Source organism: Caretta caretta, chromosome 9, assembly GCF_965140235.1.
Source record: "Caretta caretta isolate rCarCar2 chromosome 9, rCarCar1.hap1, whole genome shotgun sequence".
Lineage (NCBI taxonomy): Eukaryota > Metazoa > Chordata > Testudines > Cheloniidae > Caretta > Caretta caretta.
In genome coordinates, this window is record NC_134214.1 from 97262251 (window position 1) to 97284847 (window position 22597).

At 42.0% G+C, this 22597-nt stretch overlaps 1 long non-coding RNA gene across 1 annotated transcript in view; it reads right to left on the reverse strand.

Moving 5' to 3' along the window:
• LOC142073248 (uncharacterized) overlaps window positions 1-21642 on the reverse strand; it is a 218264-nt gene extending 196622 nt beyond the window's left edge. Inside the window, exon 1 of the long non-coding RNA XR_012670033.1 lies at window positions 21553-21642. This is a non-coding gene — a long non-coding RNA (uncharacterized LOC142073248). The remainder of the gene's footprint in view (window positions 1-21552) is intronic.
• Between the last annotated feature and the right edge of the window lie 955 nt (window positions 21643-22597).

The window sequence follows — 22597 nt, forward strand, 5'->3', positions numbered from 1 at the left end:
CACCGGTAGCTCAGATGAATGAACAGCTGTTCTAGTACTTCCCATCTCCTAACCCTTAGGGTGAGGGAGCTGCCATTAATCCCTCTCACCTGTTACTGGCTTGTGTTCTTCCTCATTATTCTTCCCTCCCCTGTATCCCTTAGTGTCTGCATTAAAAGTTCACATCTGGATTCCATTAAATATAAGGGGACTTATTATAGGACTAAGAAGAACTAGAATGGGGGTGTGTCATTTATACAGGCTTCTCCTCCCCTCTATAAAGCAGGCTCTTTTTCTTGAGCACATGAGCAATTGCCAAGCGTCTCCAGGTACACAGCCAGCATACATCGTTTCTGGGATGGGTCCATCCCAGGAAGCCCCTTATGTGGCCTTCAGAATTGTGTCTGTAGTTGGGCTGCCAATTTTTACACAAGACTCTCTCTGGCTTTAATAATAATTAACTACAGATCACTTTTCCATCTGAAGATCTCCAAGCACTGTCTCAAAGACAGGGAAGTATTACTACCATTGTGGGAAAGGGAAACTGAGGCACAAAGAGGGCAAACACCACACAGCTAGTCAGTGGATGAGAACCCAGAGCTGACTCCCAATCTTGGGTGCTTGGCATTACTGCTTCCCATGGTGAGAGACATGCAGAATGATGGCCAGATTTGGCTAACACAGATGGTCAGATTTTTCATCAATATTTTGCACATTGATAAAACGATGGAGGGAAATTTCACAATGCATGTGTCACATTTTTTCCTGCCTTATGATCAGCTATAGAATAGTTGAAGCTTTTGAAAATTTCGCTTTATCTTAAAAAAAAAAAAAACCCACAAGGTGGGGGAAAGCTTTATACATTTTTCAACCTCCTATCGTAAACAGAGCTGAGTGAATTTTTTCACAAATAGTAATTTGCCAAAAGAAATTTTCAAGGTATTCAAACTATTCACAAACTTGGATCGAATTCGGTGAATAGTTTTGGCTGAAAAAATGGGATTTTTTTAAAGTCAAAACAGTTTACTTTCAAGATAGAACACTTTGACTTTTCATTTTGAAATGTTCTGTTTCAACCATTTCAAAACTGTTTCAATTTTTCATTTTGAAACTGTGTTTTGTTTAGAAATATAACTAGATATTAAAACAAAACAAACAAACAAGGAGAAAGATATCTGAAAATGACCCACTGCAGGAAAATATCCTGAAAAAAATTTCCTTTTGTTTGACCTGAAACAATTTTTTCCCATTTTTTTCATTTCAGCAAATAAAATAAAATAAAATAAAAATAGTCAATTTCAGTTTGAACTGAACTGATTTTTTCCCCTGGATTTTTTGTTTTGCCTCTCAAAACCAAAAAAATCAGATATTCACTCAGCTTTAACCTTAGATAAGTACATGGCTCCCATTTACCATCATAGCTGAGTGCCTCATAGTCTTTCATATATTTATCTTCACAACGCCCCTGGGAGACAGGAAAGTGTTGTTATCCCAGTTGTACAGGCAGGGAGCTGAGGCACACAGAGACTAAGGGACTTGCCCAAGATCACACAAAATCAGTGATGGACAAGGGAACTCATCCCAGTTCTATGGAATCCCAGGCTAACATCCTAATCACTGGACCTTCCTTCCTCCATAGACCTCTGAGAAAACAAAATCACATTGTATTAAATACTGGTTCTGAACTTTATATGTTGTAGTGTTTTCATTGTTGTTTATTTTAAGTTGGTGTTCATTTTACAATAATAATTCTCTTCTCTATAGAGACATGTAGTGTAGTAGGTGACAGAGAGAAATCAAAAAGATTAAAAGGGAGAGTCTATAAAACAGTGGTCTGTCCAGTTTTAATGTATGGTTCTGAGTGTTGGACGACGGAGAAACATGAGCAAATGATCTGTTCCACAGAAATGTGAATGTTGTCATTGATGAGTGGTGTAAGCAAGACGGACCACATGAGGAATGTGTATGTTAGAGATGTGCTCAAAGTAACATCTAAACGAAAAAATCAGGGAGGCTTAGATGTTTGGTGATAAAATGTGCATTCCTGACAACTACGAGGGGAAGAGAGTCCAACAGATGAAGACTGAAGGAAAAGAGACAGGACAACCCAAGAAGACATGGTGGGATATCATAAAGGAAGACATATTCACAAGCGGTGTGAAAGGGAATATGGCATTGATCAGAGCCCTTCTGGAGAGAGAGGTCTCCGAGCAGACCCCATTTGATAGAGTTTACAGAAGAAAGTATATCGATCTATATATGTATCTATACACACACTGTGTGTAAGCATGCAATTATATATTATAAACACACACAATCAGATGTCATTAATGTGAAATATTTGTCTTCTAGAAAAATTAGTTGACAGCTGCTTAGCTACTGGTAAACTGGCTCCTTAAATATTTTCTCCTTTTCTTTGGCATCATGCCCTTGGCTTGGTTTCAGCTACACATTGCAGAGACCATTCAAAACAATAACTTCATACTGCCTTGTAGAATAAGCTCTGTAGAATACATTCCCCTTCAAATCATACGTGTAGCTCATTAATGATAACATAACTTACACATTAGCATTGATAGGAGAAATTAGCTCTGCTATGGATTCAATGACTTGCTTGCGTGCTCAGATATTTTGAGCCTCTCCTCTTATTTTAAATAACTCATCACACTAAAATTGAAGGAATCCAAGAGTTGACATCTGAATCAATGGTAGGAAAGTGACCGTCTTAAGAGAAGTTACTGATAACGTTTCAAATCTTTGTGATCATTCTATATTATCTGTATGTTAGTCTACCAATAAAGAGGATAGCATTTTACAACCACCGTGCCCTAAATTTCCACTGGTGTAGATGACAACACAAGGGGCAGTTCAGAAGAGAATAAACTTTTAACCGATAAAGACATAGGCCCTTATCTGCCTATGTTTACTCTTCAGCTGAAGCCATCATCTTCTGTCTGTGGCATCGCAAGCTGTGGCAATGTGAACGTGACAATTATATCAAAGAGCATGCTGTGATATTAAGGGGTGAATAAGCAGAAGGAACACTTGACACACAAAAGACAAAGTCCAGTTCATCATTCTCCTGCACCTGGTCCAGTCATTTATACCAAGGCAAAGTGGATTGGGTGTTTTTTTCCATCCGCCTTGTGCTAGTGAAAATGACTCCACAAGATGCAGGATCCAGCCCACAGTTTCCATGCAAATTCAATTAGCAACACAAAGCAGGTGAAGAGAAATGCAACACATATTTTGGGTAGGATTGTTTCAGAATAGAATAATATTTATTAATATTTTGCAGATTGTGTCATGTGCCCATTAAATGCTAATAAAATATATACATCCTGCAAAAATATGTAAATAGTTTCCAGTCATTAATGCACACAGAAGCAATCAAACTGTGTGTTGCATTCTCTGCAAGTTATATTTTAGACCAATATTTTTTGTATTTATGTGAGCATGAACTTCTTTTGTAAAAATATCTTCTTCCACTAGTGGTCATTGTTGCCCTTTATAGCAATAATCTTACTAGTTAATGAAAAGAAGATACTGAAAAATAGTCCTAGTGAGTCTATTTTCATAGCATATTAATCAAAGTAATAATTTAGAGAGAGAATCAAACAAGTAAAACAGCCAATCTTTTACCCATTTATCCATCAGGTGGATGCATGTTATGTCTCTAAATAATTATACTAGTAACTATATTCAGATTCAAGGAAAACATAACAGATTGATTGGCAACCGCCAGAGTTAGGCAGAACCATGAAGAGAAAATACTGCCATAAGACAGCAGTTGATATTTTGTTAATGCTGTTTCTGGCAAACAGGAATGTATATGACACACTCTGTTATCTAGTTTGCCTATGTATTTCCCAACCTAAGTATATCCTATTGCAAAATCATACTGCAGATCCCCAATTTAATGAAAAGTTTGGGTATCTTCTAAGACTTCTGTATAAAGTGAGTGTGAGTAGGTGCTTTTCCTAAACCCCTCTAAAACAAAGTCCAAGTAGAGTTAAAAACTTACCCACATACTGGGGTTTGGGCTTATTAACAAAGAAATCAACCATCAGAGATGAGTGAATAATTGATTTTTCTGTTCTGTGGCCGAACTGAAAAATCTCACCGAAATGAAACAGGACATTTTCTAAATGAAATACAGATTCAAAATGACATTTCAAAATAAAACGGTTCATTTTGAAACAAAGTGTCAGAATGGTTCATTTGGAAAACACCCAGCGGAAAACCATTTATTTGGCTGAAACTATTTGCTGAGTTCGCCCCAAATTCACAAATAGTTTCAGTGGTCCTGAAACTGCATTTTTTGACAAATTTACTATTCGCCAACAAAAATTTGCCCAGCTTTATTACCAACACAAAGTTCAGTTCCAACCTTCTCCCTAAGATTGGTTCTTCCCTCAAGATAGCTCAACTCACACCCTACGATGCTCCTTCTCCAGAAAGCCACATTCACCACCTTATGTCAAGGCTGAGTAATGAGCCATCTCTGTAAATGAGTCACCAGAATCCACCTAACCATTTCCCAGCAGGATTAATTCCAGTCTACAGGGTGGGAGGTTTCATAAACGTACAGCTCATTACATTGAGATTTACCTGTATGTTATTTTCAAGCTGCCATAGGAGAGATCCAGATTTCAAGGATGAATGCAGCATTCTATGCCCTGGGCAAGTGCAAGTTTTGCATTTGATGGGGGAAATGTCCACCTTTTCTAAGGGAGCTGCCCAGTTATACGAGTGTTGTCAAAACTATTCAGCAAGATTAATCCCTGGTGGCTAGATGTACAAAAAAAATTCCCATTAAGCAATCTTTCTGGAGGAAGGGTTAATTCCATATGCTTGTTTGTAAGTAGAAATGAAGGAAAAAATAGGGAAAAGGACGAATTGCAAAACAACCTCCACTGAGTTTATTAAGAAAACATCAAACTTTGGTAAAATTTCATCCTACAATTACTCCCAATTACAATCACTAATGAGCACTGTAAGGATATCATGCTGTCTGCCTTCATTCATCAACTTCAGGGTAAAATACTAAACTAAGAGGCAAGAGCTGAATTTTGCGGCACTTGAAAATGCAAAAACTTTGCTATTATATATACTTGTATATAAAAATCATACTTGTCTTGACAAATTATTATTTTATCCAGCCTGCTGTACTTGGTAAGCCAGTGAAATAAAATCCCATTGGAAATCTCATTCCACCCGAATAAATACCTGCATCTGATGTCACCCAAATATCTCAGAATCACCACCTACAGCTAGTCAACATTTTTCATTTTTCTAAACATTTTGTAGGTTTTCAAAAATCAGGAGAAGTTTTGAAAAAGGTTGGTGGCATTTTCATTGGGTTCATTGGAAGCTCATTGAAATGTTTCAATTTTTGAAAAAATATTGTAGAAATTTCAAAGTTTCAGATATTTTCTAAAATTTTTGAAAAATAGAAAAAAAATTTAAGTTTGTGAATTTTTCATTTTTTAAAAAGCTTCTATTTTTACTTTCCCCAGTATCTGTCTTCCTATGTTGGTCTTTTAGGCTGTATGCTCTCTGAGGCAGGGCATATTGATTTCTGTGCATTGTGTAGCTCTGAATACATTGTTGGTGATTACATTACTGGATATTAACCCCATTCCTTCCCAGAACCCTAGACTTCAGCTACCTAGGAAATTAACTTTTGGAGCACCAAGGTAATGCCCACGCTTGCCCTGTCAAGTCCAGTGAGAGTTTTCCTAATGTTCACACATTAAGTGTGACCACCCATCTTAGAGGTCTGATGAACCCCAGTGCTTGGTGGTGTTATCCAGTCCACCATGCACTGTGATACATGATCAGCTATGAAACAAGTCAATCACTGATGCAACCACTATGAGATTAACCAGCTTCAACATCAGAAACACATAAGAAAGGTTCAGACGCTCCCCAGGGCAAGAGAAAGGACAAGGAAGATAAAAGAAAATGACCAAACCAAGAATACTGAATCAAAGTTATCCATGACCTTTACGAAACATATGGTAGAATGGAATCTGGCATTGTAAAAGTTCTGGTGTGGTCTTCATTATCAGGGTCGCCTGTCCTTTGCTGCCAGGCATTGTTAATTACATCCTAGAGCAGAGTTTCCTGTCCCATGAGAATTTGAGATTTCAAAATTTTTCTCATCTAGAATCAGAAGAAAAGGTCAAAAATCTCAAAAAAAAAAATTAATGAACCAATAATCTGAAAAGAATTTCAGACTGGATTAATTAAAATGTTTCATTCTGATAATTTTGTAACATTTTGCTTCAATTTTCACCTTTCTATATTTTTAAACTTTTTTTGCATAAATTAATTCCAATTTCAAAATGAAAAGTTGTTTCAAACTGAAAAATGAAATTTTTCATTTTGAAATTGTGAAAATGAGATGTTGACCATTTTGAAACATTTTTCAATCCCTCACCTCTCCCCCCCCCAAAAAAAATTGGGAGATTGGTCCAAAATGAGCCTTTCCCAGGAACAAATGGGTGGTTTCCCATGAAAAAACCTTTAGTGAGAAAATTCCCAACTAGCTGTACCACATATATCACAAATGAGGATGACGAATCTGAGAGGGAAGGTGCCCAGTTTGTAGCAGAGCCCTTTTTACTCCGATATATGGGCAGACAGTTCTAAAGCAGCTTTTTCTTTCTGGAAAGGTTCTTCAGTTCATTATGTGCCCTTATGTGCAGTAAAAGGAAAAGCTGGACCCCCATTCAGACTGTGCTGATAGAGAGTGCTAATGAAATTGCTGGTATTACTCATTCAGTCAATAGTGCATGTTCTGGAAACCATTCCTTCGGTTGCAGATTGTCCCATTGGGAATGCACTCAAAAAATGTTTAAAGAAATAGTCATTTACTTTAAATCCAGTTATACATATTTCCATTTTAGTGCAATCTATATTCAAGCAAGCATTTAAATATTCTATTAGAACGGATCCATCGTCAAATAACAGAATCCAGCAAAGTCATATCTAACATCTCGGCGCTAAGCCTCCATCAGAACCATGGCAACTCCTTGATACCCCCTTCATTTATTTTCCAGTTCTGGCACCTGTAACCATGACAACATACACTGAAACCTTTCAAGCAGAACAGAACTGAATCACAATAAGAGCACAAAATACCTGAGGTGGGGAAAAGAGAGGAGATGCACAAGCAGGTAGCTGCTGAAATTAAAAGCAATTGATAAGAAAACAGCAGGAAACAAATGCTGGCTCACATGGTCATATCCTCTCAGCAGCAGTATTTTGTGCAAACCCCGTCCACTGTGTGTATTATTAGTTGTGCAGCCATAAAAAGAATAGAAAATTAAAATATCATTTTACCAAACAAGTGGCGTGTAAACTTGAGAAAATAAGGGCATGTTTACACTTAAACCACTGCAGCTGTGCCACTGTACTGATTCAGTGTAGACTTCACTTATGCCGATGGTAGGCATTCTCCCATCGGCATTGTAATCCATCTCCTCAAGAGGCGGTAGGTAGGTTGACAGAAGATTTCTTCTGTCGACCTAGCACTGTCTACGCCAAGGGTTAGGACCTCATAGTGATGTCTCTCCAGGGGTATGGAGTTTTCACACCCCTGAGTAGGGTTGCCAACTTTGTCATATTTAAAAACCGGCCACTAGCAGGAGTGCTAGAACCTCCTCCGCCCCGCCTCTTTCCCCGAGGTCCCTCCCCTGTCCTGCCCCTTCTCCCCAAGTCCCTGCCCCTGCAGCCCCACCTCTTGCTTCCAAGGCCCCGCCCCCATTCACTCCTCTTCCCCCCTCCCTGCCGCTTGCTGATTTTCCCCTCTCACCCCTCCACCACCTGGGTCAGGAGGGACTCACTTGCAGAGCTGGGGTTGGGAGCTGCAGCTGTCTGATGCAGGTAGGAGGCAGACCCAGCTGAGTAGGGGTTGTCATGGGTGATGACCTCATGGCTCCTCACCTTCTCCATCTGCATTGACCAGACACTGTCAGGTTTTCTTTTCAACTATACTTTCCAGTTGAAAACCAGACACCTGGCCACCCTACCCCTGAGAGACATAGTTATGCCAGTGTAGACCAGCCTTAAGTTGCTGTAGATAATTTGCAAGTAAACACCACTCTGCATCGGGCTCTACTCATGTTCAGCTTTAGCACTTAGCATCCTTCCTAGATGTAAACAGGCATGACCAGCAGCAAGGAAACATCAGTGAGGGAAAAAAGGGAAAGGATCCTCCCCCTTGGAGAATTCTAGAAGATCAAGTCTGTTAGCCTAGATCAAAGAACCTGTCTAAAACAGGCATGAGTTAATAAACCATGTGGGTGTAAACTGGGACTACTACATCCTGTACGCTGAAGGAAATCAGTCATCAAGGAGGGTGAATTTTAATAAACAGTCAATCTGTACTGTGAATCAAGGAAAGGGAAATTCCGTTCCCTATATTTTAGGGGATTGTGCTAATAAGATCACAGCTTGAAAGGAACTGTGAGAAAAGACTTGAGAACAGCTGAAGAGTAGGCCCCCTCATGGGAGTTGTAAGATAGTTTTATGGCTTTTATCTTCTTCCGAGCGTCACCAGAACTAGAGATAGGCTTAAACCAGTGGCCCGATTCAAATGTCTCTGAACTTTGGGGAAGTTCCCAATCACATCAAAACTGCATGGCTGAGGCCTATCTCCGATCAAAACTAAGTGATCAGAAGTGTCAGGGTAGGAGGATGACAAAATGAAATAAATAAGAAAACAGAAAGAAAGACAGACAGACAGACAAAGGAGGCATTAAAAAAAAAAAAGATTGATTTTTCTCCGCATTTTCAATGTAACAAATTTCCATAAGGAAAAGAGCAATGGGTAAGCATAGCAAAAGCAATGTTCTTTGCACCAGGTTTCTCAGGGACAGGGATACAGCTCCTCTTGCTCAAGACCGACAAGTTCTTACACCATCGGCAACTATAACTGTATGTACCGCGCCAGTACCGATGCCAGACTGCCCAAAATGAAAACCAGTATCAGGGACGGGATCTCTCTCTCCTTGTATCTAAGGAACTCCTAGGCAGTTTGCTGGTCTCTCTTGTGTTTTTATGTAACAGTAAATGGAAGGAGGTTGCAGAGATGAGAATTTCTCTTCTAAGAAACCACAAGCAGAAAAAAGTGACAAGCTTTTTACTACACCTGGCCTTGAAATTATTTAACTGTTACATAGGGGACCTGATACACTCTCAAATCCTGCAAATTATTTAGACCCGTTACAATCTGTCCCATCAAGAACTATCTAGGGACATGTTTTCATTTATTATATAAACCATTATATAGAATTTTTATCCTTGCACAATCGAAAAATATAAACAATATTTCAAAGGATATTAAGAAAAACCACCATCTGGTTGCCTATGGGTGAAAGTGTAACAAAGAAATATAAAATGCAGAGTTAATTAAAACTTTCAAAGTGGGGTTACTTTGAAAGGCCTCAGTCCTACAACACTTATGCAGGTGAGCAAGTTGTGGCAGATCAGAGCCCAAGGCTCAAGTTCTTCTCTCTGCACCAGCAAACATTTCAGGTTGAGTACAGTCAGTGCACAAGGGAGGGTGAAAAAGAGGCAAAGTGGCACTGCCTGAGTGAAGTCCCACAGGTCTGGGGAGGGATGGAGCCCCTCTGCGTGGCATGGTCCCCTCTAAGCCAGGTGGATTTTTCAGACCACCATTAACTTCTTTTCCACATTCTTCAATCCTCAACAGAAGGGTCACAGAGCAGGGAAACCAATGCCAATGCAGCCAATCAGCTGGCTGGAGAGCAGGAACCTGAGGAAGGAATTCTTCATACCTGGGAACTGGGCCAGTGTTCCTCACACACTGTTGGGGTCCACACAAGTAAGGGGCCAGGTCCTTTGCCGTAAGTTCAAACTCAAGAAGCTTCTGATGTTTTCCCCTCCAGCGCACCTTTGTGTCAGGGAGATAACGCAACTCTCAAGGTAACAATAAGATGCGACACTGGTAGGCTATCAATGAGTGCACTGGGTGTGCTGTAGTTGTTCTGGGCTGAGCCTCAGTTAAGCATCACCAAGAATTACATTTTATTGTGTTTGGCATCTGGGTACTGCCCTGCAAATCCCCCAGGTTGGATGGACAGAGAGCTAGATCACATAGGTAGAATTGCTTAAGAGGATGGGGTTTGTTTATAGGGTCTGAAATAGAATGTTGATACATTCCTTTTTTTCTCCTCTTCTATATTCCCGGAAGGCAAAGTGGCACCTGGTAGCTGCTGGGCAGATTCCACACCTGCCATAATTCAAATTTACTAAAGCAAGAAGGATTTGTGCAGTCTCCCTGAACTCAGCAGAAGCTGAGCAAGAGTTAGGACTCAGAATGGAGGATGCCCAGCTGCAGAGAGGAGATGAGATGCGATTGAAGGAGGAGATTTTCTCTCTCTCCCTCTTTTGAATTTCAGGGAAGATGCAGCTGTCATCCCACAGTTTGTGAAAAAAGCCATCACTCACTGTCATCCAGCCGGCACAATATGGCTCTTCCTCTGGGGAATTCTTTCACAGAATCATAGAATATCAGGGTTGGAAGGGACCTCAGGAGATCATCTAGTCCAACCCCCTGCTCAAAGCAGGACCAATCCTTTGGGAAAGAGACTCTCTTCATTTACTGGGTTTTTTAAAAGGTAATATTTTTCACCTATCAGTGTATTGTACTGGCTTTCATTTTCCTCTGTTGTTCATAGGAGTCTTGATCTTGCCCTTCAACAGTATTTTAGCTTTCCCATAGATTTCTGTGATGACCAAGTCACCATAGGTTATTGCAGTGCTTGGCAGCAGGTATGCAAGCAACAAATGAGCAAGGGATCAATCCTACTCCCGTTGACTTCAGTGCCACAAGATTGAGCCCTCATCTTGTTCAGTACTTCCTGGAGCAATACTTGGCTCTGCAGGAGAATCAGGGAGGAATTAACTGCAAGAAAAACCTTGCTCAGTCTCTGCAGCCCCCCAGGATGTGTATTGCTCCATCTGGGATATGTGAAAGAGGGCAGATGCATAAGCATCACTCAGTTTGCATGGTGTTGGCGGGTCTGCAAACCTCATGCCTTTCAAAGATTCAGTTTGCTGAAACACTCCACCGTTAGCATGCTTATCCGACACTTAGCTATTCCATACATCTGCATTCAGGGATTCTCAGACCAGAAGAGAATTATGAACCATTGTGAACATCTATTCTGAGCTCTTGCATAAGTCAGGCCATTGAATTTCACTCAGTGATTCTTGGATCTAGCCCAACAACTTGCATCAGAGCATATTGTTTAGAAAGCCATCCAAACTTCATTTAAAGACTCCAAGTGATGGAAAATTTACCACATCCCTTAGGAAGCTGTTCCAATGATTAATTACTCTCACCTAAAAATGATCACATTTCCATTTTGAATTTTGCTGACTTCAGCAATTTCCATCCATTGGATCTTGTTATACTTTTGTCTGCTACATTTGAGAGTCCTCTAGGATTAGATATCTTCTCTTCCCGTGACCACTTATAGACTTTGATTAAATCACCTCATAACCTTCTCAGTGAACCTCACTGGCCTGGGGAAATATTATTTGGAAATCTCAGGAGATCAGTTTTCCTATGAGAATTCCTACTACTTCCCAGATTGGTAGGAAATGCCATGGGAACAGCCTTTGCATCTTGTGGTATTTTGGTACCTCTGCTTGTTAGACCAGCTGACAGTGAAGAGGTGCAAGAATCTTACTCTGACTAATCCAATTTAGAGCTCCAAGGTTCAGAGGTGCCTGACTCTAAAACAGAAAAGTTATTGGCAAGATGCTTGTACCCTCAGAAACCACCCTGTACCTCTACCTCTCACCTACCCATATATTCCATATCTGCTACACAACCTTCCGACATCCTTGATACCCAACCTCATCCTTCTGCACTTTCAGCCTTTGTCCATGAAAAGCGCCTTTGTCCTCAATAACTGCCCCTCATCTTCACACCTCTTTCCACTGCCTCTGTCTCAGATACCATGGAGATGGGCACATCATAAGAACTAGAATGAACAGAACCACTTCATCCTCAGGAGCTGTAAGGATGTCTTTGCACTAAAACCGGGGAGTAGATGATCAGGATGGTGATGTAACAGAGGAGCAGCACAGAGAGGTCACTGAGGTGCTGCTGAAACAGGTGAAGAAGCCATGTGGCTGCGATTGGATTGGAGGACATGTGGCTGCGATTCTTCAGTTGTAGATCAGCTCCAGTGTCTGAAGTCTCTGAGGGGGTAGTCTCTCCCTGTTAGCGATGGGGTGGAGCTGAACATTGAGGTTTAGTATACAAGTCAGTTGCCAGGTGAATTCCTGTGGGGGGGTGAACAGGAGCAGCAAATGGGAGCTTTGGAGGGAGTTTGGACAGGGCAGTGTCCAATCTCCAAGTAGCAGAGCAGTACTTGTCACCCAGCTGAGGTCGCTGGCAGCAGCAGAGCTGAGTAGGGCATGGCCCTAGAGCCATTAGAATAGCCCACTCACACAATCCACATACCAGGGTTGGAGCCCAGTGAGAGACACCAATTACCCTGCCACACTAGCAGCCAACCTTGAGACAGAGGAGCTGGGACTTGGAGGTTATCGACAGACGTAGAAGTGAGTCAGTTGCTGGGTCAACAACCAAGCACATGAAGCTTATAATGTAACAGGCCCCAGTTTTATTTAACTGACTGACTATTTTAAGGCAAGCCTCTCTAAAACAAGGAGAGGCGGGAATGGACTGTCCTTAAAGTTACTGATGGCTACCATGGTATCAACTTCAAACCTGGGCACTTTCAACAGTACCACCCTATGTCTATAGATCAACCGAGAATATCTAGCCTAGATTCACCACACGTTAATACACTTCACAATGTTGAAACAAAGCACTAACCACTTACCAGTCCATCTTGATCCCCCACTCACAAAAGACAAACAATATTAAACCAGTTACCTCCTATAAACAAACCAGTGTCCAGCCTCACAGTTTCATTGATATGGAGGTTATAAAATTATTTGCTTCACTTAGGACCAGATCCTCAGCTAATAACTTCAGTGGAGATACCCTGCTTTACACAGTCACCCAAAGCATTCTGCGAGAGCGACCAATTATGGCAAACCATTCCATGCATTATGGTCTGTGTGCAGTGATTTGCATTCATCACAATGTACCACCTGTGCCGATTCTCAGAGAGAGGAAAAGAACAGTATGAAACAACCTAACACAGAGAAGAAAGTCAAATTAGTCAATATGGCACATTTTAAAACTAATAATTGAATTAGTTACTACTTACCAGCTGTGGTTCTTTTTAGAGTTGCAAAGAAACACAGCAATGGCTGCTTCATAAATACAAGAATGTCAAGAGAGACAATTCAGTAATTTTTGATGGGAGAAACTTAATTGGTTATCATTTGCTCCTACCAGCTGTTGCCAGATTCCCAGCTGTGAGCTGGAAGAACAATACCAAAACAGGTAGCTCTATAAATATCACAGTACTAAACTGCAGAATCTTAGGACCCTACAACAAGTAATAGGAACTTAATTGGTTACAACTTCCCACCAGTGGTCGAAGTTAGACTTCAGGGGAGTAAGAAAAATAATACAGAGTCAATGCTTTTACATGACCATAACCCTCCAAGAATAATGGTTGGGCTATGACGAAGGCCGAATAAAACCCTCATAGTACTGCACATATCCATATCTCATCTAAAAGGATTTTGAAGAGGTTAAATTAATTAGCTCACAGGAAGACAGGAATTGCCCTCCAGGATGCATCTAGTCCAATACACAGTCTCTGATAGCAGTTCCACTCAATGGCATCTGCTAGAGCAGCCTAGGGGTTGCTCTAACTTATATCTATATGAACACCATACCCCCATTCCCAGCACATTCCCTTTGTCCCCTGGCACATCACTGATCCTTCCCACACCAAGGGCTGTGAGGGGAGAGGGCAGCATGTGGCTGCTATGCAGTTTCTGTGCCACACTGGAAATCCCGGTGCAAAGGGAATTCCAGAGTGGGGAGATTTCAGCTGCTTTCTGGCCCCTTTCTGGCACAGGAGTGGTGGGAAGGGCAGGAACACAGCCCAGAATCAGGGTGTTTTGTCTCTAGAACTTTCAGCTCTATATTAAACTTAAAAACATGATATAATGGATTCATTCTTTGTGATCTGAGAATTTGGACTGAATCCCATTATAGAGACAAAAAAGCTTCTTTTGATTCATACACTTTTAACAGCATGGGGGAGAAACTATTATTTTTGGTACGATATTTAGAGAAATTAATCCTCCAGTCCTAAAGATTTGAGGGCTAAGGAGACTGAGTGACTATTTTCCTTCATACTGAATGTGTTCCTCACTTTAGCACTAGTCACTCAAGGAAAGAATTGTTACTGTTGCTTCGCTTCAGTTACTGCGGAGCTGGATGAACAATGAAAATATTCAAAACAATAAAGTTGTTGTTTCGGTTCCCAGGGTTCAAAATGGACCATTTAAAAAAAAATTCACCAACTTTTTTAAATAAAAAATTTGTTTCAAAGTTTTTTTAATAAAAAAAATAATTATTGAAACTGTTTGATTAAAAGTCGGGACATTTTTCACAAAACATGAACATTTGATATAATATGGACAATTTTTCACAACCTATTTTATGTTTTAGGCCTTTTTTGATGACCCCAAAAAAGTCTGTTTTAAAGCTTCAACCAGTTCTAGTTACAGGTGATGTGGCAGAGGGTCTGTAGGGCAGAACTGCTGCACAGGGGTCCCGGCTGTGTCAACAGAGACCTGGAAAGAGATTTTCTATGATGTGCAAGATAGAGGCAAGAGAGAGTAATGGAAGGCACCACAGTAGACAAGGACATGGGCCTGAATTAAAGCAGAGACCAACAAGGAAGTCTGGCTAGTGATCAGAGCCAGGGGTGGAATCAGGTCACGATTGGAAGTCACACCAAAGATCACAGCCAAGGTCAGAGTTGGAGCCATGCCAAGAGTTTAGTCAGAGTTGGAGTGAGAAATCACACCAAAAGTCAAAGATGGAGTCAGCAGTAGAGGTCAGGGCAAGGAAGCAGGAATGAGGACAATGCATGGTAACAGGAATAAGGAGTAGAAGCCAAGCAAAGAAGCAGGATCTTGGTCTGAGAGGTCTAGGCAGCAACAAAACTAGCAACTAGTTACTCAGAATAGGGTGGGGGCAGGAACAGGAAGCTTTATATCCAGTGGTGTCCAATCAGCAGCCTGCTTCTAGTTACCTGACCTTCCTGAGTCAGCAGGTGGAGCATCTGGTGGTGGGGCATTAGCTGCAGTTCCCTCATCTGAGCCCACAGTGCAGCAGTGCAGAGGGTAAGGCTCTCACTCAGCATCCCTGTGGACCTAGGTGTGAGACCACTGGCACCTAACGCAGGCAGAAAGTCACGGGTGGTGTAAGCTGCTTGAATGCTCTGTGTCCTGGTAGCTCTGAATTTCTCTGGTGTTTGGACCTGAAGATTTGGTTCAGGCCCATTTCTAAAGACATCTTTGCCCATTTCCTCATTGCTGCAAGGAGCAGTGTTTATGTCACACAGCAGAATCCCACTGTATAGTTTCGCCATTGCCAGACAGGAGGGGAAGAGGAGAAAGGAGACATGCTCACCTCCGCTTGCTATGGCAAGGACAGCCCACGACCATGGACACTGGTGGGGGTGAAGGGGGAAAGAATGAGGCAGCACAGAGGGGAGAAGGAGGCACCGCCAGCATAGGGACATCAGCTGAGCAGACAGGCATGGGAGGGAGGAGCAGGTCGCACAGTTGCTATGGCAGTAGCAGTTAGGCCCAAGGAGGGAGATCAGGAAATATACATTGTGAGCTTAGTTTGTAAGTTTTTTAATTAAAGAAAAGCTGTGAAAATAGCGTAAATAAATTTACAGTGAATATTTCCAGTGTCTCGACATTTTGAAAGCTGGGAAACACCCACAGAGGCACATTAGACTAGGTGCAATTCTGCTCTGAGCACCGCAACCTCATGGAAATCAATGAGGTTACAAGAGCACACCGAGGAGATGGCTGAGAAACTTAAGTATCACACCTTATAACGCTCTTCTTGTCTTTGCAGAGTTTTGGACCTTATCCGTATAAACAATGAAACCTGTGCCAATCTGGAGTGACTCCACCGAACAGAAATGTCATCACTGACAACGGGGGAGAACTCTCACCTTCCTGGCACAAAATGTCACCCCATATTGGGTAGATTCACTCATTTGCTGGCCTCCCTCAAGCTTTCTGCCCAGGGGGGAGGCTGTAACAGTGCATCACCTGGTGGTCTTGGTCACTCACACTTCATAATCAGTGCTATTCAATTTTGAGAGGCCAGAGGCTGAAGATTTATCCCACAGTTGCACATGTGGGGAGAGCAGCAATGAAGCTATAAGCATTGGCAGGTACCTGTGTTCCTTCTACTTCGTCGTCCTTCTTTCAGGTGGGGAATTGGGACAAGACAATCACTTTGTGCAAAGCAAGTCAGAACCAGGTAACCTGAAACTACAATGAGAGGAAGCAAAAAGAAAAGAAGCACTTGTGGCACCTTAGAGACTAACCAATTTATTTGAGCATAAGCTTTCGTGAGCTACAGCTCACTTTATTTGAGCATAAGCTTTCGTGAGCTGTAGCTCACGAAAGCTTATGCTCAAATAAATTGGTTAGTCTCTAAGGTGCCACAAGTACTCCTTTTCTTTTTGTGAATACAGACTAACACAGCTGTTACTCTGAAATGAGAGGAAGGTTTCTACCCATCAGAGGAGTGAGGTTCTGGAACAGTGTCCCATGAGAAGGAATGGGCGTGGAGGACAACCTAACCAAGCTTTAAACTGGAGCTTGATAAGTTTATGAATTGGATGATATGATGGGGTTAACTGGTACAGCAGGGGACTGGATTAAGTGAGATCCCTTCCTATCCTATGGCCCTATATGCACTTCCCTGATAATTGGTGGTACAATGTGCAACCATGACATGATTGTGAAAAAAGCCTCCAGCATATGTGAAAAAGGACAGAGAACAGAATCCAATCACCACCCAGAAGAATCAGAGAGGCAGCAAGTGAGAGTTGTGAGGGATCTTCTTGTGGAGAGTGAGCCAGTCCCTATTGACACAGACAACCGCTTCTCCTGACAACTAATTGCGAGCAATCCCTTCCCATCCTGACACAAAACAATTGTCTACAGAGCAAGTTAAAAGTCAAATGCTACCACATATAGCAAAGGGGCATAGTTACATGGGTCACTCTTACTTATTGTCACTGTTTTACTTAGGCTGTTAAGTAAGGGTGAGCCAACACAAAGAACATCCGCAGCACAATTGTTTCAGCTATTTCTTTGCTTTCTCACTGTATCCACAAGATGTTGCTGCTGATACAGCTCTGACTTTCAGGTAATCATTGCACTAGGCAGGGGAGGGGATGCATTCACTTTCATAACTGAATTAAGGCCAGTCTGAGTTCATTTTAGGAGGAGAAACTGTTCTGTTCCCACTAGAGACAAAGGACTTGATTCTCATTTACACCAGCTTACAGCCCTGAAGATCTTAACACAAATGAGAATTAGTTCCAAAAAGGAATAAGCTATAGGTATAAATGCACTAGGATCAGGATACACATGGGCTGGAGTACAGGTTTTTAAATGGCCAGTATGATCAAGCTGCAGCACATTTGTGGGATTGGGAGATCAGACCTCAATCCTTGCTCCCGTTGCTGAGGATGAGTTATGTGGAGGGTGAGAATCCACATCAGTACTTTTGGCAATGTTTAATATTTTCTCTCTTGCCTTTAAAATTCCCCTTTGATCTTAATTAAACTCCTGCTCGCTCACAGCCCAAAAGTTACAGCAGCTTTTCCAGACCTCATCTGGGTTTCCCTCTGCTGTAGTTCAATCCCTCTGTCACATGACATCCAAGCGACAAACATCCTTTCCCCCAACATAATTTCTTTCACGTAGTTAGAGCCGTCTCAGATCTCCTTCCCACCAGTTTTCTTTCCCTACTATTTCTTTTCAAGACAAACTCGCTAAACCAGGCCTGTTTTCCATTTTGACCTGCAAGTAGCAAAACACCATCAACTGGCAAGGATAATTACTTACTTGTGAAAGCAAGTGTTATTTCTGAATTCTGTGATAAGGTGTAACACAAATGTCACCTCAAGTGGGTTATATTAAGTAGATTTATGTCACGTGACACAGTGTGAACTGACACATACCATGCTGTTGTATTAGATCTTGGGTTGCTTATTTGAAGAGAGTTTTTTCCTTTTATTTAGAAGGAGGTATCAGGAGCTGGAGAAAATAAACAAGGGGCCCATTCACTAACATCAATGCATCAGATTCACCTACAAGGTTGTAGCTGCTGGTGATAAAACATTTACACAACCAAAGATAAATTGCAAGAGACTGTTTTATTTAACACACCAGCAAACAGTCAGGTTGCCCCTGAAAAATAAAATTATACCAATTTCAAAAGTCCACCTAAATACGTGATACGGTAACTTCTGCTTTTCCTTAGCTACTGACAGCACAGATTGGACAATCTCGTACAAGTTTATAGCATTGTTTTATTTCAAGAAGGAGGATAAAGTATGGCAGGGTCAAGGAATTTATGTAATTCTCACTTCGCTAATCCCCAAACCTGACCATTCTCACAAGAAACCCAGCAGTCTCACCCACCTTCTCAGGAAAGTTTTAATAGAAGAGGTAATGGTGTAAAGTCTCATGTGACGAAGAGTTCATTACTTCTACAGATCACACCACCACGCATTAGCTTGAACACTATGAAATACCATAATTAAATCTAGAGAACCTTTACTGAAGTAAGGGCCTGACCCTAGACCAGTCAAGGCAAGCCATCTCCACTGACTTCATTTTTGCCCTGATCCAAAGTGTACTGAACACAGTACATACAATATCCTTAATTTTCTTGAGTGTGTTTGCTTGCCTACTTAATAATTTGCAAGGCTTGGTGATCTGCAATGAGTCTTCCAGATTATTAGTGCGAGTCCAACTGGTGTAAAGAATCAGTATTGATTAAAAAAATTGTTGTTGTAATAAAAATAAATAGAATGGAAAACACTGCAGAATCACTATAGCACTATCATGCAGGAATAAGCTGTTAAACTGAAGAATATTGGAGAGGGAATCTCCTAGCTAATGTTGTTTATTTTGATTTATAAAACACAAGCCAGCATCCTAAATGATCTAATAGTCCCTTCTGGCCTGAAACTCTACGGAACTATGAAATCCACCTCCCTATTTATTAAATGTCATAATGGATTGCACATTCCAGGCCAACACACATGTACCAGTGCATGTTGGCTCACCCCCAAAATCCTCTGCTCCAGAACCACAATAGGACTCTGGAGAAAGTCCCGTAACCACACAGACTTCTTCTGCTACAAGTTTGTTCTTTCCTCCTTCAGCTCTGCCATATCCCTTGTCAGATAGCCTATTGCCCACCCTTCCAAGCCTATAAACCTAGCTGCTTATTTGCTACTTTTGATTCCCTCCTCAAATCCTTCCAATTCCCATCCTTCCTTCTTGGGACAAAGATCTCACCAACATTTTGGAAGAAAAGTTCAACAAGATCTGCTCCAATGCCCTTTTCTCTCCCTTCCTCTCCTGTCAGGGCCTGTAACGTGGGTAGTCTGACCTAGTGGTCAGAGCTCAGAGCAGAGTCATGGCCATGGTCAGGAGTCACACCAAGGGTTAAACCAGTCAGAAGCCATGCCAAGGGTTGAAATAGAGTTAGAGCCAGCGGTCATGCCAAGGGTCAAGTTGGAGTCAGTTACTGGAGTCAGGGTGAGGAAGCAGGAGCCAGGAACAAGGCAAGTTAACAGGAACAAGGAGTGGGAACCAGGCAAGGAAACAGGAATTTGGTCTCAGGCCTGCTGCTGACCAGACCCCTAATAACTAGTCGCTCAGACAAGGGGTGTGGCAGGAACAGGAAGCGTTATGTCCGATCAGGGGTCTGCTGTTAGTCAGTGGATCCTGCTGAGTCAACAGCCCCTCTTAGCAGGGTATCAGCTGTAGTTTTCTCATCTGCCCTTGCTGGGCAGTAGCAGAGAGGGCAAGGGTCTTGCTTAACTATATGGTGGCGCCGGGTTTGAGATCTGTAGCGCCTGACCTCTCCAAAGTGAAAAAGCTCAAAGTAAAAGCCAGTCAAAACCATCTGGTATTGCCTCAAAGTCATGAGCTTCAATATGAAGCCACAATCTCCAATATGTTTGCCTGGAACTGGGCCTGCACTTGCTGCAAGTGTCCACCAACCTTTCAGCAAATATGGACTTGTGGTTAGTAAGGAAGCCTCCCACCGGACGTATCTCACAAAGCCTGGTAGTTTGGTAATGAAAGTTCTGCAGAGCTCTGCAACCGGAACTCCTTCCGCTGAAGATGAAACAAAGAAATTTCAACTACTTCCGCTTGAGGGGTTTGTTCTGACATGGGCCTTCAAAGGAACGGGGGAGGGATCCCAGGGGATATAGGAGTTGCCATAGCGGACTGTCACTGAGAGCCACCAGCTATCAGCAAGAAGAGGTGCAGCCCCAGGCAGTAGTAGTGTCAGCTTCCCCATGCTGTGCTTTAACTGTAGCCTCTAGGGGCAAGGGAAATGCTCTGTCTCCCGCCTCAGCATCTCCGCTGACAGCGGCAGCATGGGTGTCAGGAAAAAACCCTCCACAAGTGGCAGTGATTATCTACACAAGTACTCCTTTTCTTTTTATCTACAGCAGGCGGCTACCAAGTCCCCTTCACCATCATATCTCAGCACTGAGGAGCACAGGGACGTGCATATCTGTCTCTTGGGAGCAGGACAGACTACAATAAAGAGGTTTAATATAGGATCTAATCACCACTTAAAACAAAAAAAAAGTCCTAGGATGGAACGTATTATTTTGTCAGGTTAGTAACATGAGGTGAAATTCTCACCCCGAATACAGATAAAGAGGTTAGAACAGCCTAAAAGCCCCTGTGATCCATCCAAGTGGGGCAAGAATTCCCTCCGCACAGGAGGTAGACAACTACAGGTTGTCTTCCGAGGAGCCCATTACAAAGCCCAGTGTAGGGACTATGTGGGGTAGGGCTGCAGCACAAAGCAGAGATTTAGGTCAGGGCTGCTGCCCATAGGCAAGCGGAGACAGCCAGCCCTGCAGTCAAAGCTGCCTAACTTACATTAAGGGACACTCCAGCTCCCACCGCAACCAAGAAGCAGGAGGACATAAAGATCACATAAAGCCACCATAGCTCCCCAGCCTGGGTTTGCTAGACACACCACTCAGAACCTCATCCACAGACTTCAAAGGCCTGACTCTGCTGCCACTGAAGTCCATGACAAAATTCTCATTGACTTCATTGGTGCAGGATCAAGGCCTACAGCTCTTTCAGGATATGTTTGCAGCTTGGTCCTGTTTTTAAAGTCAACAGCAAACTCCCACGGACTTCAACTGAGCCCACAGGCCCTTATAAAATAAAAAGCAATTGTTCTTTTGTCACATTGGCCTGGATATTGCAGAGGGTGGTCTTGCGAAGATATGCGCTTCACAGGCCAAGCTAACAAACACAATTCACACTTACGCTCTCCAAAGCAGACCATCTGAAATCCAGTCTGACTCGAAACACTATGTGAATGTGGTTGTGCCTCCATGCGTAGCTTGCAAGTTCTACATTTAGCCAGCAACACCAGAACGATGTATTCTTAACAATGACTGTGGTCGGGTGTTGCATTTGCAAGCAAAACACACTCTTACTTCCTCAATATTGGCTCCTTTATTGGAGACCCTTACAGCTGACAACACAGGAGAGAACTTCATAAAGAAAGTCTCATGATAGCTGTTATTTATTATGCAAATACTGTCTGCCATGGCAACATTGCATCCAGTAGTTTGCTTTATTTGCTCTGGTACATGGCCTGCATATTCAAATTAAGACGGCATACATTGTGCCTACACATTACAAAGATTTTGTTTTCCTTGACACTTACAGGAGAACAAACTACAATTAATACAGCTCATTGGAGCAGACAGCACCCAATTAGTTATCATCCATTTTCAGATTGGGACACTAGACAAAAAAACATGGAGCTGGCTTCTTATTCAAAAGGAAAATACATCCAAACTACAGGTTTTCAAAGACACATTTAACTCACAATGGCAAGGATACTCACTTGGCCTTTAATGTGAAATGGAGTGTTAATTTTTCTCTGTCACCTCTTAATTGCTTCCTTATTATACTGTTCAAGCAGTTAATTGCTAGACTGAGTGAAAGAGTGTTTTCAGGGGAAAGGAAATGCCACAGCATGAAAGAAAAAAAAATAGAAGCAGCGCACTAGAGTAATTGGGTCTGATATAACATTAGTTGCGGTATTACTTTTAATGGTATCTACAAAAATTAACAGGCAAAGCCAAATGGTTTTCTAGTGCAAAAACAGGGAACAAGTCAGTCAGCATGTCTGCATGTTTCTTATTCAGCTGCCATTTACCTAGCAAGTTAGTGTACTAGATGAAGTTTATCTACTTTGTGTTCTTGTATATAATATATATATATATGCATCAGATGAAGTGAGCTGTAGCTCACGAAAGCTTATGCTCAAATAAATTGGTTAGTCTCTAAGGTGCCACAA